This window comes from Rattus norvegicus, chromosome 3 (genome assembly GCF_021556685.1).
Source record: "Rattus norvegicus strain SHRSP/BbbUtx chromosome 3, alternate assembly SHRSP_T2T, whole genome shotgun sequence".
NCBI classification, from domain to species: domain Eukaryota; kingdom Metazoa; phylum Chordata; class Mammalia; order Rodentia; family Muridae; genus Rattus; species Rattus norvegicus.
Window position 1 is genome coordinate 116,508,833 of NC_141536.1, and position 25,546 is coordinate 116,534,378.

Consider the following 25,546-nt stretch of genomic DNA (forward strand, 5'->3'; position numbering starts at 1 on the left):
TTTACATCCTTTTAAAATAAACTACAGCTCTGCTCCATACTGGGCTGTCCTGATTCCTTTTTGTGACAGTCACAGGTTTTAGCTTTTCCTGAATGGAGAGCCCTAAGGTGTAACGAAACTCCACCGGCTGCCGCGGCAGAGGAGTATTTCCCTCCCTGCTTCCATAGACAGTGGAGGGACCATGCCAGTCAGTGGAAAGCCCAGAACAGGGTGGTGGGGAAGGCTGGGAATTCGGGTAACAGGGTTAGAGAAGCAGAGACTGGGCCCCCAGGTAGAGCAGTTACCTCATGGGGCTCTTGGCTTTACCCATGAATGCCACAGGAACCCGTCAGTTTCCCACTGTGAACTGAAATCTTCACTAACAGGATTCTTCAAGAACAGCCTGTAGGAGGGCAGGGGGCCATCAGAACGTAGGGTACCTGGAGGGTGGTGGATGGAACACTAGGGTTTAGATTTGGGGTTCACTTGGAAGGATTAACTGACAACAAGGGTGCCCTTGTTTTTAACGTTGTCCAAGCTTGGTTCCTATGGCTGTGGTGAAACACCATGACCAAAAGCAGCTCGGGGAGGAAAGGGTTAATTTGACTTCCATTTCTACATCGAAGTCAGTTCTGAAGTAACTGAAGACCACGAAGAGATGCTGCTTACTGGCTCACTCTCACGGCTTGCTCAGCCAGTGTTGTTTTGTTTTGTTTTTTATACAAACCAGGACCCCCTGTCCTGGTGGCACCACCCACAGTAGGCTGGACCCTTCTATATCAATCGTCAACCAATAAAATCCGCCCCCCAAAACTTACCTACAAGCCAATGTGATGGAGGTTCCCTCTTCGCAGATGACCCTAGCTTGTATCAGTTGACAAAATACTACCAACAGTGTTAGTATAAAAGGTCATGTGAACCCCGGGGCTCTTTCAGGGCGCACCCCCACAACCTTCCAGATGCGTCTTGGTGACCTTGTTGGAGGACCGTTGTCACCTGTGATCTCCCAGATCCGGGTCCTGCAGTCTTTGAGCCCCCTACACCTTGGCCATCCCAGCTCCACAATGGTAAGATTTGAGTTGGTTTTTACTCAAAATCAGCAAAGGACACAGAATATTCATCAGAGTTCATCAGAAACTAGTCCTTGCAGCAACAATCAGCCTTGTGCCCCTGTGGAGAGGACGGAGGCCAGGCTCTCCAGAACCCCCTACTCATACCTGTTCCTCCCTTGTCCCCCTCCATAGCCGTGGCCAGCCTGGACTCCCCTCCCACATAGCCTCCCAAAAGCAGGAGAGAAGACTCCCTAAACAATGTGAAGACTTTTACGTCTACATCTTCACTGCTTAAGCTCCACCACAACTCCCAGGCCCCAGCCCAGGACCTAGAACCCTTATAATGAGTGACCTTTAGATCCTGTCTGGTCTGTCCCTATTTTGCATGGCCTTTCCCCCTCCCCCTCCACACACATCCCCCACCAGACAGAAGCAGTTATACTCAAAGCACACGCCAGAGAAATTTACACACCTGTTCTTCCCATGTAGCTCACAGTACTTCCTGGCCAGGTCCCACCAGTCTGCCAACTTCAGGGCCAGTGGATTTCCTAGGTCGGTCTCTCTCTCTCTCTCTTTCTCTCTCTCTCTCTCTCTCTCTCTCTCTCTCTCTCTCTCTCTCTTACACACACACACACACACACACACACACACACACACACACACACACACATGCAGGCGTGGTTCCTTCTGTTTCCAAGGGCTCTTGACTGTTTCATCCCACCCACGTCGTATTTCAAGGATGTGGGCACTATAGGCAGCCACAGGCCTGCTGACCTTATAGATACCACTCAGTCATCGTCTCACTTTCCCACGGAGCCTGATACCGACTCGGGACTAGAGCATTCCAAGCTAATCGCAATTAAAATAATTTGAATGAGTCAAATCGATAGGTTAAAACTTACTAGGTTTCTTTTCCATCCCTGCTGCCCGTCAGTTACACGTACCATTGGCTCTGTGTGTGTGTGTGTGTGTGTGTGTGTGTGTGTGTGTGTGTGTGTGTGTGTGTGTTCACACACTGGTGCACCAGCAGGGCAGGGCCAAGTGTCATTCATCTTTTTCTAGCAGGCCATCACAGCCTGGCGCTGAGGAAGTGCTCATAAATCCAGTCTGACCGTGGCCTGGAGACAACTGTCAGTTTGGCTCTGGCTCTGCATTCCCCACATGAGGCAAGTGAGCTCCAGAAAGCACCTCTGCTCAGAGCTGCAGGGAACAGCCTACTTGAAGACGGGAGCAGCTCCATGTTCTCTGCCGTCCCCACTTCCTCTCAATACTTCATGACAAGACTGCCCAGGCTCTCTGGAGCTTCCTGCTGATTTCTTTCTTGTCTACTTCTGAAACTGCCAACCTTCCCTGCTGGCCCAGGGCCTCCCACAGGAGGAAGTTCAGAAGCCACTGGGGAAGCATTTGAGGAATGAGAACATTGCCCTCTGTCCTGTCTCCTCCCGCCTCTCTCCTTGGGAATGCTAAGTCTGACCTGGGTGCAGGGCTGAAGCTCACAGGATGAGGGTCAGACCTGCCAACAGTCTATCCTATGATGAGAGGAGCATTCTGTGGTATCTTTTTGCTGGAAGCATCACGTCAGCATATTATATTCCACATCAGCATGTCAGAGCAAGTCGAGGCAAAAAGTGTTGGTCAAATTTGGCCCAATGTAGTTCTTCAAAACGACATCAGCCTTATGCAACCCTTTCTGCTGAGTTCCTGTTTACATCTCTCTGTTGGTTATCATTCTTCTGGTTACATGGTAAACCTCAAGCTCAACTCTGAGAGAATGTTAGCTAACATTTGTAACTGAAGAAAAAAATCTAAAACTTAGGTGTGCCATAGCTATATTTAAATCAAGGTCTTGGGGTTGGGGATTTAGCTCAGTGGCAGAGCGCTTGCCTAGCAAACGCAAGGCCCTGGGTTCGGTCCCCAGCTCCGAGAAAAAAAAAGAAAGAAAGAAAAAAAAAATCAAGGTCTTGATTCCAGTTCTGTCCCATCAACCATACACAGGGCCTAGATCAAGGGTTCTCAGTCTGTGGGTCTTGATCCCCTTGGGGGTTGAACAACCCTTTTACAGGGGCCAAATGTCACATATCCTGTATATTGGATACGTGATATGAAAATAGGGTTAGGGGTCACCACACCATGCAGGACTGTATTAAAGGGTCACAGCACTAGGAAGGTTGAGAACCATTGGTCTAGATCTGGATTCAATCTTGAAACATGGCTGCACCCATCCCAGGGGTCAGATATTCAGACTGTACACTTTTTTTCTTGTTGAATTTCCTAGCCGTGATTGGTTACTTTGGGTCCAGAGGAATGGGTGTCAGCCAACAAAATCATCCTTCTGGAGCAAAATGATCCCATCTTCCAAGTCTGAGGCCATGTACTCCTCCAGGTAAGCCCCTTCTTCTCACTAACTCTACCCACTCTACTTGGTGACGTCCTCTTTCTTTTATTCTCCTGTTTGCTCATTCACCCTTAGGAGGGCAGCCATAACTGAGCTCTGGGTGTGAAAGGTGTGAATCATGATAACATCATTTCTATTCACTGACAACTCGTTGTTTCTGGCTTATGGAAAGAAAAAAAAAAACCTTCTGAGTAGGTTTCAAGGAAAGCTTTGTCTTCCTGACACAGAAAACGACTTGAGGCAAGGCCATTTGCCCCTTGATCTTCCTTTTTCTTCATACCGTGGATGAAAACCAGATACACAGAGGTCATAGCAGAGCCACTAGACAACAAGTATAAAAACAAATGCCCCTGTCTCAGGGATAGGAGAAAAAGGAGACAGAACCCAAGGCCCAGACAGCATCATTAAATAGCTGTACATTCCCTGGATTGCTAGCTTTTGGAATGGCATTAGAAGATTAGAAGGAGGAGGCAGGAAGGGGGAGGGGAAGGAGGTAGGGGAGAAGGATGAGGGAGAGGAGGATGAGGAAGAAGAGGAGGAGGAGAAGGGGGAGGAGGACAAAAGGAAAGGAGGAGGAAGAGGAGGAGGGAGAGAAAAAGAGAAGGAAAGAAGGAAAGAAGAAAGGAAAAGAAACTATGAATGTTTACTTGTTTAAGTCAAAAGTATTTATGGCTGGCATAAAGTCTTCTTTGTTGATTTGACAAAGTAAGATGCATAGAACTGGAGACAGCTCAAACTTCCTTGCATTCCAGTTACATGCTGTGCACCAAGGATGTTTGCAAAAAAGCATATAATTCAAGCATCCCAACAAAAGAATAAGTATCCTTACTGAGTGGAGGGCCCCAAACCCACTGGCACTAAGGGTGTTGTGACATTGACTTACGAGGCCTATGGTAGGGACACCCCAAAAGCACATTTCAAAATCCAGGAACAACTGCCACAAGGTCTTTTCAGAGCCTTCGTCTTTCCTCCTTCTCCCGTCCTGAAACCAAAATTCAACAAGAAAAAGCCAAGAGCACAAACATCACAGCCGCAAATACCTCAGTGAAACCCTGAGCCATCTGGACTTCCTATGCTAAGGAATGTAACACGGTCTTAAAAAATGTTGTTGACAAGTTTGTAATAGCATAGAGAAAAGACACACACACACACACACACACACACACACACTAGTGTGTGTTTGGGAGGGTACGGCTGTGTTAGAGTGCCAACTACATGAAAATATTATAGGGAAATAAGTAAAGAAAAGCACCGTTGTGGTACTGTTTGGTTCAGTTGATCTAAGGACTTTGTGGTGAATTTTCTCTGCTGCCCTACACTTTCCCCGTGTCTGTCTGCTCTACTGTTGTGAGCAGAAAGAAAAAATTGACTTTTTCTTTGAAGATTCCAGGCCCTTCCACTGTCTGAGATCACTGCTATTGTCTCCGTCCAGGAAAGCAGGGGATCCGGGCTTCATGAAGGACAGCCCCTCCTGCAAAAGAGCCCCAATGCAAAACAGCTTCAAACACCAGAATGTTTGATTAATTCTTGAAATTCTTTTAAAAAGCCAAAGGAGTAATAGAGAAAAGAGAGACCAACACCTTATTTTTATTTTTTCAATAATTAATTGATTTATTCACTTTATATACCAATAGCTACCCTCTTCCCTTTCCCCCCTCACAAAGTCCCTACCCCCACTCCCTCCCATCTCCCCTGAGAGGGTGAAGGTCCCCCTGGGTATCCCCCCACCCCTGGCACATCGAGTCTCTGCAGGGGTAGGTGCATTCTCTCCCACTGAGGCCAGACAAGACAGCCCAGTTAGGAGAATGGATTCCACAGACAGGAAATATTTAGGGACAGCCCCTGCTCCAGTTGTTGGGGACCCACACAGAGACTGAGCTGTACATCTGCTACATGTGTGCAGGGGGCCTTGGTCGAGCCTATGTGTGCTCTTTGGTTGGTGATTCAGTCTCTGCGGGCCCCATAGTTGACTCTATTGATCTTCCTGTGGAGTTCCTATCCCCTTTGGGGCCCTCAGGACTTCCTTAAACACTTCCATAAGAGTCCCTGAGATCCACACAATATTTGGCTGAGGGTCTCTGCATCCGTTTCAGTCAGCTTCTGTGTACAGCCTCTCAGAGGGCAGTTATGCTAGGCTCTTGCCTGTCTGCAAGCATAGCAGAGTGTCATGAATAGTGTCAGGGGTTGGTCCTTGCCCATGGGATGGGTCTCAAGTTGGGGCAGTCTTTGGTTGGCTGTTTCCTCAGTCTTCATCTCTGTCCCTGAATTTCTTGCAGGCAGAACGAATTTTGGGTCAGCAGTTTGGTGGGTGGGTTGGTGACCTTATCTCACCACTGGGGCTCCTGCCTGGCTATAGGAGGTGGCCTCCCCGGGCTCAAATCACCACAGTTATGGGTCTCAGGCAATGTCACTTCCATAGGCCCCTGTGAGCCTCCCTGCCCCACCCCATCCCAGGTCTCTGGCATGTCCTAGAGATACCTCCCATTCCCCAACCTCCACTCTCATCAGCTGCAGATTTCCATTCATTCTCCTGGCCCTCTGGCCCTCTCTCATGCCTTTCCCCATACCTGATTCTGACCCCTGACCCCATTCCCCTCCCCATCCTCTCTCCCACCTTATGATTATTTTATTCCCCATTCTAAGTGAGAGTCAAGCGTCCTTACTTGAGCCTTCCTTCTCGTTTAGCTTGTTTTTGGTCTGTGGAGTTTAGTGTGTGTATCCTGTACTTTATAGGTAATATCCACTTGTAAGTGCGTACACACCATGCTTGTCCTTTTTGGTCTGGATCACTTCACTCAGGACAATATTTTCTATTCCACTGCCTGCAAAATTCATGATGTCCTCATTTTTTAATAGCTGAGTAATACTCCATTGTGTAAATGAACCACTTTTTCTGTATCCATTCTTCAGTTGAGGGACATCCGGGTTGTTTCCAGCTTCTGGCTATTATACATAAGGTTGCTATGAACATAGTGGAGCATGTGTCCTTGTGATATGGTACAGCATCTTTTGGGTATATGCCCAGGAGTGGTATAGCTGGGTCTTAATGTAGAACTAGTTCCAATTTTCTGAGAAACTGCCAGATTGATTTCTAAAGTGGTTGTATGAGTTTGCACTCCCACCAGCAGTGGAGGACTGTCCCCTTGCTCCACATCCTCACCAGCATGTGCTGCTGTCCTTTGAATGTTTGATCTTAGTCATTCTGACGGGTATAAGGTGCGGTCTCAGAGTTGTTCTGATTTGCATTTCTCGGATAACTAAGACGTTGAACATTTAAGTGCTTCTTGGCCATTTGATGTTTCTCTGTTGAGACTCTCTCTGTTGATCTATGTACCCCATTTTTAAAATTCGGTTATTGTGAGGCAAGCGGACAGTGATACCAGACAGAAGAACCGGTAAGGTTGAGTGAGCCCAAACCCCATGAACTCAGAATTGAGTAAGGTGGGTGTGGTGCCAGCTCCCCGCCTAACTCCACCTGCTCTGGAACATGTTGCCATGGCAGCCCACTAAGAGGACCATGACAGTCGGTCAAGTATACCTGAAATCCTTCCCCATGGTACTGGAGCACCACTAGCATCTCAAACCGAGCCAATGGAAAGCATCTACCCCTGGATCCCACCCTACTCCTCAATGCTTATAAAGTCCCTGTCCACGTGGCATAAGGTCCACAAGTTATTTCACCAAGAATTGTCTGATATTTTGGACATTAGCCCTCTGTCAGATGTAGGGTTGTTGAAGATCATTTTCCAGTCTGTAGGCTGCCATTTTGTCCTATTGACAGTATCCTTTGCCTTACAGAAACTTTCCAGTTTCATGAGGCCCCGTTCAACAATTGTTGACCTTAGAGCCTGAGTCATTGGACACCCTATTTTTAAATGGTGGCCTGTACTTACAGAAGCTAACAGCAGAGGAGGGACACATTATGAGATGTTGTGTAAATCTATGCAAATAAAACACACATCCTGGCACAATAAGAATTCTGGTCCCAGCCTCGACCTGAGCCTAGCCTAAAGAGACTATTCACGGAACATCTGTAAAGTGCTCAGTTTGCAAAAGCATTTATAGCCAGGAGTGCTTTAGACTTGTGCTGCCCCTGAGGTAAAGATGAGAGTATCATCCTACTTCAGACATATCAGTCAAGCCAGCTCAGACAAGAAAATAGCCACCGCAGATGGCCACCTCTAAAGTTTCTCATATCTAGTAGCCAGGCTGAGTATAAGAACACATGTGTCTGGTGGGGTTTAGAGCCAATTCCCAGGGGTGGGGTGGGTGAAGTAAACCACTGAGTGCTTCTAAGGCCCAAATGCCTGGAGTACCTGAGGGCCTTTAGAGACAAGAAACTGCTGGGCACACAGACCTGGGCCTTGCCTTCTCCTAGAACATCCTCCTCACAGATACCTCCTAGCTTTTAGTAAGGCCTAGGAGGCTCTTTCCCCAGGGGGCACCTTGTCATGGGGACTTCTGCTGACCTAATGAAGCACTATTTCTTGCCTGTTTAGTTCTCTTTGTCACATGTCACACTTCTCTGCAGTCTTCTAAACACATGTGCCTTTTGCTAAGGAAAATCCCCCTCTAACCAGCCCACTCATCCCGCACCCCCATGAGAGGAGAGATTTATGGCTGGTGCATCCACCCCTGTGTTTCCCACATCTAGGATGCTCTTGGAAGTCAAGACAATTGTGTGGAATGACTGGTAAATGAATGTCATCTCATGGGCACACAGAACCCAGTCACACAGCCGTGGACAATGACCCAGTCACAGCAGTAACCACCTGCTAAGTCACATTATTTGTATGGCCAACACTGCCAAATATGTATTTTTGACATCCATTTTCTCGACTGTTTTCTCCGGTCAACTGAGACATGGTTATGCCATTAGTTTCATAAAACAGGCGGCTCTACCGTGTGTAGTCACAGTCTGGGGACTTGAACGCAGCCTAATTTCAGAATCTGCTTTCTAACCCATCACATGATGCACCGAGTTGAATCTATCCAAACGAGTGGGTACCACTTTGCCCTACTCACTCCATGTTCCCCGGGCCAACTAGCTATTAATTGACTCTGTGTTCACAGTAAATACAGCAGTGGTTCTCTGGGGGCGGTGCCTGGCCTACCAGCATCAGCACCACTGGGACATCTGTCGAAGGGCTAAGTCTTGAGTTCTGCCACCATCTACTCGAATCACACCGAGACACAGTAGACGATGTACTCCCCTAAGCACAGGGGTACGACCTTCCCCTCCCTAAGGCAGAACTGTTTCTCAGTGGTCTCATAGGGTAAAATGGGAAGGTCACCCAGTGCTAGAGCCACCCGGAGTTTAAGCTGTCCTGATTTCTTCCTGTGAGTTCGTGGAGGATATGTTTTCGGTTGCAATTTCAGGCCTTTGATTTCGGTCTCATCTGGTAGGGAAGATCCAGCCTGTCAGAGGGAGCAGGAGTCGGAGCAGGAGAATGTATTATTAATTACCATGTAACATTGATGAAGAGCCCAGAGGGGACCACAGCTGCAGGAGCAGTGGAGAGGCTGGCTCCTGCCTGCAGGGGAAAGTGATTAGCAACATTATAAAAGGAAATATTCATCCTGGGGTGGCCCTGAGCAAACACCTCCAGGGAACAGGAGGTCCCTCTTCTAGAACCTTCATTCCTGAGCCAGCACAGCTGCCTCCAGACCCAGGAAGGAAGGTGGGGGAGAGGGGAGTCTGGAGAAAAGGGCCTGTCTCAATATTAAGTCCTCCCAGTGGTGGCTGCCAAGAGATTAGTAGAGCAGAGTGTAGCTCCAATGGTCTGACATGCCCAGCTTCCTTTCTTGAGAAAAAAAGTTCCAAGTGACCAAAGTGTTCTCACTTTTTGAGAAAAAGAGGGAGTCAGGGTCTGATGTCAAACTGCCTAGCTTGTAAATATAGTTAAGACAGATTCAGGGTTGGCAACTTTTCCGGCTACTTAGCTGCACTTCTCACCTTTTAGTCTCTGGAGAGCCCCATCTCGATCTTCCGTATGAAGGGACAGGGCCTCAGAGAGGTCACCGACACAGGGCAGTTGGGATCAGGTCACCTGTGCTACCTGAATCTGCTTCCTACATGAACCCACTCAGGCATAGTCATGTTCCTGCACCCATGTCGTCAAATGGTGAAACAAAAGGTGTTCTACTATGTTCCATGTCTCAGAGCTAAGCATGGGCCCTCCTCGTGCAGCACGGGACTGAACACTGGGATAACCACTCTGGGCCCCACAACAGTAATCCTAGAGGAAGCTTGGTGCCAGGGAGCCAACATCCTCCTATGTCCCAGATTCGATCTTGGACCTCTTATCTCCTAAGATAGCCCATGGACTGATTAATTACATTTTTACTTTGCTCCATAGAACTATTTTCTTAGACCACCAACTAACTGGGATCCCCAAATTCCTCCTCTTCCCTGAGACTCTCTTTTTCCATACACCAAACAGGACAGTTGGGATTCAAGAGTCAAAATCCTGGCCTCATTCGCTGTATGGTGAAGCCGTTGACCAAGTCAGAAATAATGGCATGAAAAGATGGATTTTCACAGTTGATGGTACCAAATTCTAGCACCTCCTGTGTATTATGGTCCACAGCCTTCATCCCAACTCTTTGAAGAAGCTGGGCTCATACAGGTCATGTTATAAGTGAAGATGATGCTCTCAGCCCTGTGACTTGGAGGCAGCGTCTCCCAAGAAGCATAATCTGCAATTCCCCTGTCACAGCATCAGGAGGCAGGGCCAAATGTTTGCAACAGGAGAGCACTACTCCTGAATGGACTATTGAGAAGGCAAGCATTGAAACAGGAGTTCCATCTAGTGCTCTCATCTGTCTGTCTGTCTGTCATCTGAGTGCACATGGACATGTTCTCTTTTGTCCTTCTTCCTTCTGTGGTGGCAGCAAGAAGACATTCATCAAAGGGTCAATTCCCTGATTGTGGTCTTCATAGCCCCCTAGAACAGTGGTTCTCAACCTTCCCAATGCTGCAACCCTTTAATACAGTTCCTTGCATTGTGGTGACCCTCAACCATAAAATTATTTTTGTTGCTACTTCATAGCTTTAACTTTGCTACTGTAATGAGTCATAATGTAAATATCTGACATACAGGATACCCAAAGGGGTCTCCACCCACAGGTTGAGAACCATGGCTCTAGAATCCTTTGGTAGTGCTGCTGCTGATACTCTCGTACACACTGTGCTAAGGTTTAACCACTAAGCGCCATTGACACCCGTGAGTTTCTTCAGACTAGCTTTCAGAATGTAGCCCTAAACTCACCATCCTCCTGTCTCTGCTCCTGACTGCCAAGATTATGGCTGCCACCACAAAGGTTCCACACAGGCTTCCCTGCTTATGAATCACCCGGTCCACAGGATTCTGCACAGCAACACATAACAAACTAAGCTCAAGGCAGGAGCATCTCACACAATAAGCCTCTGCTTTTGGGTCCACAATGTGCCCTTTCTCCTGTGGCAACAAAATGTGAGGGTTTTAGCTCCTTCTAAATTTTTTCACTTGTAATCCAGACCACACCATGTCCCTGGGGGCTGAGCAAGCTGCTCTGTTTCCCAGGAAACCACTGTGAGTCTTGAAGACTTATTAAGCACTCCACAAACTTGAGGGAGTGTTTTCATACTGATGCTGCTAGAGCTAGAGTCCCCAGGGAGGTAGTGAGCTCTCCGTCCCTGCAGGTGTACAAGCCGAAGCCAAGCAAAGAATTTGGAGAGAGTGCTGCAAACAAGATTCTAACATCAGAAAAGATGAGCTCACCACCCTCCCCCCACCCTCCCCAAACAAACAAATATCGGTAGTTCACAGCCAAGTGGGCTGTCTCAGATTCCCGGATCTGCTGAGCAGCCTTGGGTAAGTTACTCAATTGCTCGTTACTCAAATTTAAGCTATTAATAGTGCTTTGCTCGCTGCATTACTGAAAGATTACATCATGAATTAATATGTGTGAAACATTTTAGCAAAATGCCTGGCACATGGTAAATCTATACCTGCTGGTTACTGCTGTCAGACTCTTCATTTTAATGTTGGAGTTAAAATGTTGTGTTGAAAACCTCACTCGATACTGTGTGAGAAATGACAAAGACCAGCTGCCCTGCCTAGTGACGTAGGGATGGAACTACTGGAGCCCTATGGACTCTGTCCCCCTTCCTGAAACAAGGGTCAGTGTGAGGACAGGGCATTTCAGATACTGTCTTGAGGTATGCAAACGTGCAAACACAGTCTGTTCAGATCTTCAGTTGAACAGATAGGGAAACTGAGGCATAGAAAGGAATGAGAGCTTGTTGAACACCAGAAGTTAGGAGGCAAATCCTTGCAAGAGAACAAAAGGGCCTCCTAGTCACCCTTCCAGAAAATGTCTCTCTCCCTCCCTGTGCTCCTCCTAGTACAACTCTGTGGCCATTAGCCCAGAGGGACTCCTTCACCAAGGCAAGACCTCCCACCACGGAAAGCAGGCGGGAAAGTCTCAGAAAAAAAAAGTGTCAGGAGTGAATGAATATTGGGAAAAGGAGCCAGGAACCAGAGGAGGGAGGTGTCTTAGCTATGTGAGGGAGAGGCCTAGACTAGCTATTGGAAGAGAGCCTCTAACTTTACCATAGCCCTCTCACTCCCAACTCAGGTTACAATATGGTTCAGACCAGAGTTTGGGGATCTATCTGAGGCCAGATTCTTCCCCTACAAAGGGAATACCTAGCTGCCAATTGGGCTTGTCTAGAGCCACCAACAGGTCAGGCAGTGGTGGACCTTGCCTTAGGACACTAGGCCTTTCTTCTATCTACAAGAAAAAACTCACAGTGGTGACCACAGTCAGAATAATGATTGTGATCTTTATAACCGCACCACCGTGGTTGAAGTCACAACAGTGAGAACAATAGTGACTGCTTCGATTTTTCTTTGATGTTCAAAACAGGTCAGACATGATTCAGCTTTCTTTCCAGGACCTTTTTTTCCCCAGTTTTTTCCTTATTTTCATCCTGGTAAACACCTCCTTTGGCGAACAACATCCTCCACTTAACAGTAGAGCAAGTGGAGACACTGAGAGGATACAGGGGCTGAGACACCACAGCTGCCTCTTGGCACAGAGGGCCTGAAGCCCTACACAACTCATGTCTCGATCATATGTTATTAGAGGTAGATGGGCTTTCTTTACAGAAGTGTAAATTATCAGCGTTCATAGTCAAAGAGGATTTCCACACTAGGGAGTTACCATGTGTGCACAGCTGCCTTCCCATAGCTAAAAGCTCCCGTTGTAGTGGCTACGGAGAAACCAAGCATTCATTTTCCCCTCTGACGAGGAGTGGTCCAGACACGGATCTAGCCAGTTAGATTTATGTGTATTCAGGTGTTACTGTGCATTACAAAGCTCTTTCAGCTTTTTACCGTTCCACCCTCTTTCCTGCACAGAAAAGGGGTACATTTCCTGAGACCCCCCCAAAGCCATTTTATAACCACAAAGTGCCAAGAATGAAGATAGCAAGTTACCTGTTAGACATAGAACAAATGGCAAACAGAGCCTCAGTCCCCAGTGACGCCAGTGGCTACACTGGCCTCAGGTGGCCTACCTTAGACTTGCTTTACAGAGCAAACAGATTATAGTCCTGTAGTATCAAAATACTTATAAGTAATAAGGATTGTTACTTATATGGTGATAAGAATATGATATTACTTAGAGCTGCATTGTATTCAGTTCTAAATTTCCCAAGAGCAGGGCCTAAATAGGACCCAAGACCTTCTTAAGCCCAGAGCCAATCCCTCTACACAATCACACTCCTACATAAATGTGCGATCTTCTCCCTCTCCAAATGTACCAGCATCAGGACTTCGCTTGGACCAAGCTCAGAAGAGGCATCTATGCTGTGCTCTTCAGGCCACAACGTGGCTAGCCATTAGCATGATTCACATGAACAAACTCTTGAAGAATGAAGGAAGGATCCTGCCCTAAACCCACCTGCTGTGACATATCCAGGATCCTGAGGATCCATCCCAGAGACTTGGAGCAAGCATCCGGCTTAGCCCACAGTTCCCATCCTATCATCCTTCCTGTGCTGCTGTCAAATTCATCCCAGTGCTGACAGGTGAGCAGAGCCAGCAATGTGGGGAGCAGGTGAAGTTCTGAATGGATGTGTGTCGTAGACGTGGAGCATGGCCATGTCAAGGACCCAATGCCTCAAACCCACGAGAATGACAGAGCCTTTCCCAATTAGGTTCAGGGAAATGGTAAAGCCTGTATGCAGATGTTGTCAGTGTGTGGGAAAAGTCAACAGCAGCTTCCTCCCCCTGGATGTTTACAACCTGCGACTGGTCTGCTATAGAGACCCCCTACCAAGATTAGCTAAATCTGTCTTTTCATTCTGCTCTGTACAGTAAATTCACTTCCTTGCTCTGCTGTATAAATAAATGCACCGAGTTTCTGGGCAGGTGTGTCATATGTCTGTCTTTGTCCTTTCTTCATCCCCACGCCAGTCATCCCAGTCTTGATCACAGGTTAATTCCTAAAGCCATAGCAGTCGCAGCATAGTAGAGTCCTTCTGGACAGAGCTCATAGCCTAGAGCAAGACAGACAATGAGGAAGGGAACAAGAGATTCCCTTGACAGTGCCCTTCCCTTCCAAGGCATTTCAGAGTTTGTATTACTGATCCAGATCTCTTTACTGCTCCTCAAGGTGGAGTGCAAGTTGCTATTGCACAGAAGAGATGAGGAACAGAAAGGAGCTAAGACCAGATCCTTGAGGTCACCCCCCTTGACCAAAAGGCAACTTCATTTGTGCCTGGTTTATCTGGAAGCACTATCCCCCACCCCATCCTGCCTCTATTCACTGGATCAGCCATACAGGCAGGCACCTCAGTCTGGAGACCTGCTGCTCTCAGCACTATCAAATTAGCTACCAGAAACAACAGTCCCTCCCAAAAACCAGAGTCAAGCTGGGACACCATGTTGCCAGCTACACAAGGCACCCTCTACAGATCTTGGCACGGCTAGCTAGTTAGTTATTCATCCTCCAACGAGTATACAAACCCAGAGTTTCAGGCATGAGTTTGGGAGCATGTTCATCTGGGGAACCTGGATGATGAGTCCAGACCTGTCAAGAAATTTGGATATGTCTGCCCACAAAATGTTCCCGGATCCTCCCACTTCATCCCTGTCAGACACAGTAGAGAATGACAGCAGCTACGATGTTTCACAGACACAAAGTCCAGGCTGTGTCTGCTGTTAATAGGAAATCCCTCGCCTGGTTGCCAGTTCACCTAGCCCAACACCATTCAGACTCAGCTAAATGCTGGGCGAGTTGTGAGTATGGATGAGAGATGGGGGTGGGATAAGGGTGGGGTTAGGGTGGGAATAGGGATGGGGGTGGGGAGTTATTTCATCAGGGTCCAACATGGAAGTCAGTGACTCAAAGAAGTCAACACGCAGGGAAGAGGTCTGCTTTGCCACCACAGGCAGAGCCGAATGACTTGGCTCCCTTCTACTCTTAGACGAAACACCACCCTATCTGATCAGATGCTTTGAACATGACATGGAGACTGTTTTGTTCTACAAATGTTGTAGTGGTTTGAATATGCTTGGCCCAGAGAGTGGCACTATTAGGAGGTGTGGCCTTGTTGGACTAGGCGTGGCCTTGTTAGAGGAAGTGTATCACTGTGGGGATGGGCTTTGAGACCCTTCTAGCTGCCTGGCAGACAATCTACTCCTGGCTTCCTTTAGGTGAAAATGTTGACCTGTCAGCATCTCCTTGCCATGCCTGCTTGGATGCTGCCATGCTCCTGCCTTGATGATAATGTTCTGAACCTCTGAACCTGTAAGCCAGCCCCAATTAAATGCTGTCTTTTATAAGAGTTGTCTTGGTCTCGGTGCCTCTTCACAGCAGTGAAAACCCTAACTAAGACAGAAGTGTATTGTGCCCCTACCGGACACTAGGGACCTAAGGGGAAAGTATTAAAAGTAATCTTACACAGCTGAAAGATTACTAATCTAAAACACCGTCTGATGATGAATGCTCAGTACAGACTGAGAAGTGTTTCCTTTCTTCTCTCACTGCATTCATTCACTTACTCAAAGAACAGTATTAACTCTTGTGCTTTGTAGACCACAGACCCTGCTCTGGACATAGAGGACAAAGCCATGACCAAGACCAATAACAGGATACAACCGACAGGAAGGCAGGAAGATTATCTACTGCAGTAGTCATCCCCTGTCCCCAGGGGATGCCTGAGAGGTCCAAACCTTATATATGTACACTTTTCCCTATACACACACGTAGCTGTGCGCTAAAGTTTAAATTGGGGCGCGATAAAGGATTAGTAGCAAGAACCACAAATGCAATCTCTGTAACAATGCATTGGGGAAAAGCTTTAATCCATCAAGAGGAGGAACAGCTGGTAGCTGGCTGGTTCAGGCAAGAGAGAGCACAGAACCCAGCATTGCACCATCAGGAGCTGGATAGCCTAGCCAGGGTGGGTGCAGAAGTGGGAAGCAGAGGTCTGCTGAATGGCTGTGGCAAAGCCCCGGATGAGGCAGAGAAGGGAGACTTGGGAACATAAAGCAAGAGATTTCTGTGTACAGGCAACACCCATGATGGAGGCCTGAGGTAGGACAAAGGTGAGGAGACTCTCGGGGCAGCCCACCCTGGGTCCCAACCTTATCCCTTAGGTGAGAGGGAGAAAGCAAGAATGACTCCTGGAACTTTGAGGCTGAGCTCAGGGAATACTGCAGATTCCAACTGCTCCCTGAAGGAGTAGGTGAATGGGGATCAAAAACTGTTGTGATTGCATAAGCACACACACAGCCTGCAGTGGCTGGGCTGGACCCAGACCCCGTGTCTCCTAGGTGCAGACACCAGTGTCATCTCCACTAAGCCGCAAGCATGGACTCTCTGCGAATCTAATTCAGAACCCTCCTTCTCCCCAAGAAAGATCCTGGCTGACACTGAGGGTTTGCTTCACAGGTTGGGGACCAGACTGAAGAGTGGGGATCTCACAGCCTCTTTCCGGAGCTATGCTCATCGTCCTGGTCAGAGTCACTGGAACTGAAAGCAGCCTCCAGCAAGGCTCTGTATCTGGGAGCCATGGTTACGGCTGCTGCTTGATTGGCAGGAGTTCCAGATGCTTGCCAGTCCTACCCTGATGCCTAGAGGTTGCCTGAGAAGCAGAGGCGAAGGCCAGGGGACACACTAGAGGTCACCAGTTGCCACTGGATACTACTGGCTAATCTTTCTCCCCCAAGTGATTCATTTCTGCATGGCATATCAATGTACAATCTTTTTAGAGCTCTGAATTAAAAATAAATTTGCAAGCACGTAACCAGATGTTACATGGGGAAAAGATAAATAACTCAGCCTGTCAAGGAACTGCCTCATCTCAGTCAACCCTCTCTCTTTCACAAGGTTTTAATTTTTAATTTCACAGCGGTAACTATAGCAACCTGCAAAAATAATATATTCCATAGCAAAACAACTTTCTTGGCTCAGGCTTGGCATCTCCATGTTCCTGCATTCTCTCCTCTCTACCAACTTCATGCAGTCTGTGCCCAGCGTTGATGAGAATTCTCAGCTTTGGTTTCACCTCCATTTATCCATCCATCTATCCATCCATCTAGTCATTCCCAAGGATCCTTGCCACTCAAAGTCACGGAACCCCTGATACCCTTTGTATCAGGGTGGTGATCAGCAAACTCAGACTCATGGAGGATGCCATCCTGCCCTGACCTCGCTGTTCCTAGATTAGGGTACATAGGAGAGGTTGCCTGTGCTGGGGGTGGGGGTGGGGCGATAATTTGTCCCGCAATCGTTTCTGTGTATTGAATTAAACGAGAAGAAGACTAAGCCAAGGATCGAAGTTCAAACGCAGGTGACATCAGAGGAGAGTACTCTAGCCAGGAAGGGAAGGAGAAGTGTTAACAAACCAGTTACCAACCAACTCCCAGTTACTACACTGGGAGTTCTAAAGCCAGTTCCTGGCATGCCCCAGAGCTGGAGTGATGAAATGCCAAGTCCTCATCATTGATCAAAAGCTGCTCTTAGGGGACCTTAGTTCCCAGGGAATCTTGGGAGCAGAGCAGCTTCCAGTGGCCAGGAAGTCCTCACAGAGATGCACATTGCCCCTCTGAATCAAAAAGCAGGCCAGCTTACTACACAGTATAAAGGGCTTGTATTCTTTAAGCTTGGTACGTCCTTATGATAATGTGACATATTAGGCTGTATGGGATTACATGGCTCTTTCTGTCATGCTGTGAAAATTGGAACTTAGGGAACCAATGTAAAAGCACCGATAATGGGGCTACTGTAATTTCTTTGGGTAAAAATCTAGACTTCGTGTATAAGAAAAAAGAAAAGGACAAAGACTCACATATGAGCATATGTACACAGACCCAGGGGCAGGAAAGAATGGTCAAATAGGGTTGGAGAGTCATCAAAAGCATTGAGCCAATTGGCTTCTTGCTGCTGAAAGTCTTTCCCTGGGAGAGTTGTAAACAAGTTCTACCTCTCCTCCTTAGAGCCCAAAGCAAACATGATCATAGGTCCACCAAAGTTCACTCTGAAGAAGCAGTGAGTTTGCTCACCTTACTTAAAGAGCAGTGGGTGAGGGGTTACAGACAGGAATGAGTATAGGAGACCTTAAAGCACTTCACCGGACCTTCTGTACCCAGCAGAGATGACTCTCTTGGCTGTGTAAATGAGGTCCCCTTCTCTAGTCCTTCCCCACCTACACACTCTAGCCCTTCCCAAGACCTCAAGGCCATGTGCAATTAGGGCAGAATTGTATACAGCTGTTGGGAGAGAGGACTGGATACTCGGGTGACCATCCCATAACCCCTGTCACCTCCCCTTCCTTCTATGAAGGAATGTCAAGAGTCGACAAACCCACCTATGATAATTCCTTGTGAGCAGAACCAGCCCTCCCAAAGATAGTAGCAGTTGAGTGGAGGATGATCTTTCACAACAATTCTGCAGGGGAGGAAGTCATCTTGGGGAAAGCTTGACCTCTCTGATGTAGGCAGATGCCTGGCAGCTGGTTGGTAAGAGCACGACATAGGTAACATGGTCCAAGGAAAAGCAGATCACCCCACTGTCTATGAAAACTGCAGCATTGCAAACAAACATGTGCAGAGTGAGGGAATGCCCTTCACGTACTTATGAGAAGATGTAACGCCAGGGTATATGGGGGCGGGGGACACTAAGTCATTTCTCTGTGCCTCAGTTTCCTCTTCTATAAGATGCAGTTCACTAAAGTGACTACAGCACTTATGGTAAGGAAGCAATTAAATGATGTGCTTTGATACCTAAGAATTGTCTAACCCGCATTACCTATGACTATTACATTTTTAAGTACATGGCATAGGTGCTCAGTCACAGGAATCAACAATGATCAAGAAGGCATGACTCCTCTCTTTGTGCTGCATGCAGCCTCGTGGGCATCCTCAGATGCTTCATACAGAAATTTGGAGAAAGTCAGGTAGAAACGTGTTCATTAAGTATGCCTTCAATTTTGTTCAATACTTATAAGGCTGAAGGGATGCACACCATCATATAAAGCTAGTTAGGATGAGAGCCTGCATTGAAGGTGGCTTGCATTTTTATACTGGTTTTTTGAAAAAAGAAGGAAAACTAGCATATTTCTTTCTCTGAGTTTCCATCACAAATTCCACTAGCTTCTTCGGGAAAGATCACCGCCACCCTGGGGGGATAGTTGCTTGTGCCTTTGATGGTCCACTTCAGTGCACTGTTGGAAAAGGGGAGGTCTCCATCAGAGTCACATCCTGGACTGACTGGTAAGAGTGGAGGAAGGGCTGCAACTGGGGCAAGCACCTGAAGACAGCCCTGACAAGCTTCAGGGGAGGGCTAGGCTTGTAGATGTCTGTTTTTGGCACCACAGGGATCAGCTCTGAGTGCCTGCCTGCCTGCCTAAGTCATGTTCCCCAAGCAGCCCTGTCTGTAACAAGCTGGCATTTTGTTCTTCTCTGGGCTCACGTCTCTCTGACTATTCTGAATACAAGCTGGAAAAGAAGGAAAAGATTTTCTGTTAACACCGTAAAACCATGTGGTTCACCTCTGTCTTCTTTTAGGAGTCTTTAGCTGACCTTTAATACATTTGTTAGCCACCTATATTTGTCGTGTTCTCTATCACCCTTTACCTTCTAGGGCTGTGATAGGCCAGCTCCTCTTGGATCGTGCTCATAAAGTGCTGTACCTTGGCTTGATAGTGGTTGGGTTACAGACTTTTCCTGGGGAGACACATGTCTACTCGCCCAAAGCATGGAAACCACCGAAGTTCAGCTTAGTGAACCAAGGAGCCTGACTGAGGTTACTTAGAGAAATCTAGGTGAGGGATTACTTATAGGAACAGAAATGACTCAAAGACAGTTGCATCACCAAAGCCCATTTCCGTGTGGGTGACAGCTCACAAAGCTGGGAACCTGGAGCACACTTCATTGCCTGTAGCAGCTCAACGGGTTGGAGAGTGTCCTTTCCAGATACCTCAGCTGGTCTGAGCATTTTCTAGGCGTCTCTGCTGGGCTTTGTCTTCCTAGGTAGTTAGCTGGCCTCTGCTTCTTCCAGGCAGCTGGGCTTGTCTGAGAGGTTTTGTTTTTTTGTTTGTTTGGGTTTTTTTTTTCCCTGATTCTCAACAGCCTTAGCATCCATGTATATACTAGTGAATCTGATCATTTTCAGGAACTTCCTGAAACTACTTTGAGTTGTTGACTTCCAATATTACACTCAAACAAGCTTTCCTGTAGTATGTCACTTTCCTTTAGAATATCTTAAGAAATTCCCTCCAAAGTGGAAGGTTTTAATCTCAGAGGACACCACTATACAACAATAGTATCACATGTTTGAGTCTCTGTGGGGGAGATTGGTACCTCCCCTACACTATAGGAGCTTCTGTCAAGACACATAAACAAGGGTGGTCATGAATTCAATGTAGAAACAACATGCTTTTTCTGGAACTAAAAGCAGCTGGGCATATACGTACTATGTAAGAAGGAAGCCCTATCTCCCACTGGACTCGATAAGCTTGGAGCATGTAAGTTTGGGCCGCCTGTTAGTGGCCATCCTTTCTTCTAAGTGCTGGAGGCTTGCAAGCAGGATAAAGCTAAGCAGAGGTGGTGGCCCGTTGGGTCCCTTTATGTAGTCATCCCTGGAACCACCGTTGAAGGACAAGAGTAACGCATAAAGTCTGCTTTTTCTCAATGAGAATTTGAGTTTTATCAGCAGCTGCAGGGATGGTCTTTTTTTTTTTTTTTTTTTTTGGTTCTTTTTTTCGGAGCTGGGGACCGAACCCAGGGCCTTGCGCTTCCTAGGTAAGCGCTCTACCACTGAGCTAAATCCCCAGCCCCTGCAGGGATGGTCTTAACCACACTACAATGAGTATCCCCTGGTTAGAGGTTTGTGACCATCCAGAACCCATGCCAGCTTCCTAAACACATCCCACCCTCCTTAAGATAGCAGCATCACAGCCAGATGGTAGCGGTGCACACCTTTAATCCCAGCACGCAGGAGGCAGAGGCAGGCAGTTCTTGGGGTTTGAGGCCAGCCTGATCTACAGAGTGATTTCCAAGACAGCCAGAGCCACACAGAAATCCTGTCTTTAAAAAAAATTGAGAGAGAGAGAGAGACAGAGACAGAGAGAGAGAGACAGAGAGAGAGAGAGAGACAGAGAGAGAGACAGAGAAAGAGAGAGAGAGAGACAGAGAGACAGAGAGAGAGACAGAGACAGAGAGAGAGACTTACTTAACATTACTCTCCTCTGCTAAACACATCTAGAGCTGTTCTCAACTTGTGGGTCACAACCCCTTTGGGCATCAAATGACCCTTTCACAGGGGTCACCTAAGACTATTGGAAAACACCGAGATTTACATTATGGTTCATAACAGTAGCAAAATTACAGTTACAAAGTAGCAGCAAAAATAATTTTGAGATTCGGGTCACCATGACATGAGGAACTGTACTAAAGGATGGAAACTTTCTGGAAAGTTGAAAACCACTGCTCTAGAGGAATCATAGGTTCCAATACCCCTCTGTCTCACTCCACACTGCAACCTGTGTCCTCACAGAAACCAGATAAGTTGAGGTTCTTCCAAGCAGCCCTAAAATGTCCCCTGTGCTGTCTTTTCTTCTCTCTTTGGGGGATGTAAAGAATCTAGAAAAGAACCCAAGAGCCTGAAAGCTGTCAGAGGCACTAGGTGGCCTTTCCCAGATCCCTGATGACCATGAGCAGTTGATCACAGCCATTAGTCTTCTTTGGCAAATACAATACAGTAACACTTTGGACATCTAGCCTAAAGCTCTCATCAGGAAGGAGACTCAGCTTAATGACTGCAAATATTTATTGAGCTCCTAGCCTGTGCTTGCTTAGACCTCACCCCCTGTGCTTCTCTTTATCCTGCACTGCCCACGGTTGCTTCTCTCCTCATCTGTCTTCTCCATATGCTCGTGAATCTCCCCAAAGACAGGCCCTTATCTGTCTTCTCCTCTGCACCGTGCTCCAGGTACCCACTTAATTGCCAGGCATATTGTCAGTGCTTAGTAAGTGTTGATAGAATGAATTTGCAAATGACCATTTGCACAAATTTGCTGTGAGGCTTAAACATTGTTCTGACTAAGAAGGTACACGGCACACAAGAGGTCCTCAGCGAATGTTCACAAAGGGAAAACGAGACAGGGACGATAAATGTGGGTTGGGCAAAGGTTTCAGGGAGGGCATATTTCAGCTATGTTTTATCCTACCTCGGACTCCTCAAAGAACTCATTTCTTTCTGGTCTTTCCGGGTAATCACAGACTCTGCAGAGGGGCCTCCATCCAGAGGCTCTGGGATGTGGCAAGGGTGCCACAACACTTCAATAAATAACTCGTGCAAGGCTTGTGCTGTAAGAGCAGACTTCTCGCCCTTGCCTGGGTGTGGGATGCCTGGTGTGCCTCTAGGGAAAGAAATCTCTCAGTTTCAAGTTTTATCTTGGGGAAGGTTAACTCTTTGTATCCTGTCCCTGTTGCAGACAGGCTACAGGGACTTAGACCAAACCTGCCAGAAAAATGTTCCAATGGCCACTTCCTAATAGGAAGACGATGGCTGTATTCCATCTGCGAGGGGCGGTGCTTATCGTCAGCTCGACGGGATCTAGATCTCACAAACCTGTGGGGATCATCTAGATTAAGTCAGCCTCTGGGCATGCCCGTGAGGAATTATCTTCACCAGACACATGGAGATGGGAAGACCCACACTAAAAGAGGGGCGCCTCATTCCCAGCCTTGGTTCCTAGACTGCAGAGAAAGGAAAGAGCGAGGTGAGCGTCCTCTCCCTTTTCCTGACTGCAGAGGCAATGTGACCAGCTGCTTCAAGCTCTGGTGCCCTGATTTCCACAACATGATGGAGTATACCCCCAAACTGCGAGCCAAAGTAAACCTCTTCCTTCAGTCAGGGTATTTTGCCACAGCAATGGGAAAAGTAACTAAGATAGTACCCAAGTGGCATAAAAAGCACTGCTTGAGCTCTGGAGCCAGATGTCTATAGTCCTACCCTGGCTTTAGTCATCTGTTAGTTTTGAGACCTATGACTACTTAGCGTCACTGAGCTTGACCCTTCACCTATAAAGTGAGATGTTGATATTAATAATCCCAACACCGGAGGGCCGTGAGAAAGATGACTCTGTTGTTCTGATAACCAACGGGATGCTGTTTTGAATGCCTCTATTTTCATTTCTAATATGGTAGCTTCGGTAGATAAATGACTGTAAATGAAAACTCTTTGGGTTTTTTTTTTTCTCATTTGTTTTGTTCTCATTAACTTTTAAAAGGTTCCTAAGACCCAAATGTTGGAAACCACTCTCTGCTCAATGAAGATCATTGTTCCAACTATGTAGATCATTTAGTCCTTAAGACTTTTATGACACTTTCCCAACAATGTGGACAGATGTCACAGTGTCTAGATCATGTCTAGACATCTTCCCACCAGCCTGTTGTTCTAGCTTTGCACTGTGTGCAAACCTGAACTTTGCAATCCTAGGCAAGCCACTTCCCCACTTTGAGCCTGCCTTCTCGTCTCTAAAATAAGGGAATTATACTATTACCCTGTATACTGTATACTATATACTATATACTAATATACTATTACCCTGTAGTTCATGCAAGAATTGTGTGTGCCGACGCATCTGCATTATTAATTCACACAATTAACATGTCACAGTGGACTACAGGTGGCTGCAACAACAGAAATCCATCTTCTCCACAGCTGTGGAAGACGGAAGTTCAAATCAAACTGTTAGCAGAATTGGCCTCTGTGGGGGTTCTCTTCACCCAACTTCAGAAAGCCATCTTCTCCTCAAGGCCCCATAGGTTTTCCCTCAGTGTACGTTTGTGTCCTGATCTCTCCAAATAAAGGCACCATGGTATGGATTAAGGGTCTCCCATATTACCTCATTATAACTCAATTACCTCTTTAAAGACCCTGTCTCCAAATACAATTGCACCCTAAAGGACTGGGAGGTAGGGATGGGGAGGAAGAAGTGGGAGAGGGCACAGTTCAGTTCATTAAAGCATATATATTAAAGCATATAGAAATTCTTTCCTGTGGCCTCAACAATGCATCTTTCTTCCCTACTAACCTAGAGGTATGGCCTGGGCTTGGACCACTAGGCCCTGTAGGGATCAGTCCTTGGGTGCCTCAGGAGAAAAAATGACCTCAGACAAGGCTGGACATTCCCAAAGGGGGCTCTCTGGTGACTTACCGGGCACCCACCACACGCCCTGCCTTAACCTGCACCCTTGCCTTTTCTGAGCCTCAATTTGCAAAACTAGAGCAAGTGATTTTCAGAGGGACAAATGTGGTGAACTTCAGTCTCTGCAGCCCCCTTTATTCCTTAGTGCTACTCACACTAAGTGCATACTATGTGTGGGAGAGGTATTGTGCTAGGGATACTGGGAAAATCCTGACTCTGCTAGAACTGATGTTATCCTGGAGTGGGGAAACAGCCAAACATGAAACGAATATACAAGTCTAGTGCATAGTATGTGAACAGTGAGTAAATACCATGAAAGAATGGGTGTGGCCAGTGTGGCAGCAGCGGGCACTTAGAGTATGAACATCGAGAAAGGCCTTTCTAATAGACACATAAGGAGAGGAGCCACATGGGTATCTCAGAGAAGTGCCTTACAAGCAGAAGAGGCACGGATGTGCCCTGCACACCCACAGAGCGTTGCTGGAGCTGAAGGACCAAGGATGAGACTAGGCACAGGAGAAATGAGAGGACTGGCTCTGTCTAGCCAGGATAGAAGTTCCCGGGGCACTGAAAGATCTAGCGTTTCCTAGAGGCACAGGAGTATCCTGAGAGCAAGAAGGAATGTGACTTTGCTAGATTTTACTATCAGAGCAGAACCAGGTGACAAAATGAGATTCCCACAGACCCTCCCAGCTCATAAAGCAAATTGGCCAGATGTCCACTCTGGCCCTCCATCCCTGAGTGGTACCACCCAGCTACCTACGCCAGTGCCTTACATTTACAAGCATGTCCACAGCCTGTCTTCACTGTAATTCTTGCTTCTTCAGGAGACAACCTTAGAGCCCTTAGAACCAAGAGGTAGTTAGGAAATAGGCCTGGGAACCCAAGTACAGGGTTGAAATTCGCTCTACTTAGAGTCTCTGGGGCCCAGTCTTCACCTCTGTAAAACGTGAACAAGGATATCCCCAGACCCAGAGTAAATGGAGTCCCAAATATCTGGATAAGTAAAACATATCACAACACAGTTATGGGGTTAACGGGCATCAACACTTTTAGTCAGTCTGTGCTGTTGCAGTCTTAACACCAAGAAACTGTTACCACCAAGAGAAAAATCTAAGGTCACATGGGTTGTTTTTCAACCAGCTACCCCACCCCCAACCCAAGTCCACTCACATTTGAGAACAGAAACTGAGTGGAGTCCGGGCGCTCATTACCACCCAGGTTTTGCTGTCCATCTGCCTCTCGTAGTTGTGACACGGGAAGATGAGCCCATATAAGATGTGTCCTTGGGAGTGAGAGCCGAGTATTCATAGCTCTATGAATGGTCCCAGCACCCATGCCACCTGGGAAGGCCACCTGGCAGACGACCAGCAGCCATGAGAATGCTCTGTGAGTTGTGGCAGCATC

At 47.2% G+C, this 25,546-nt stretch overlaps 1 protein-coding gene across 2 annotated transcripts in view; it reads right to left on the reverse strand.

Annotated features, from left to right (window-relative positions):
* The window catches only part of Sirpb3 (signal-regulatory protein beta 3), a 103,460-nt gene extending 102,115 nt beyond the window's left edge, over positions 1 to 1,345 (reverse strand). For both annotated transcript variants that reach the window (XM_087650965.1, XM_087650966.1), the window contains exons 1-2: positions 798 to 1,345; positions 285 to 419 (exon numbers count right to left, since the gene is read on the reverse strand). The gene's annotated coding sequence lies outside the window, so the exon portion shown is untranslated. The remainder of the gene's footprint in view (positions 1 to 284; positions 420 to 797) is intronic.
* Between the last annotated feature and the right edge of the window lie 24,201 nt (positions 1,346 to 25,546).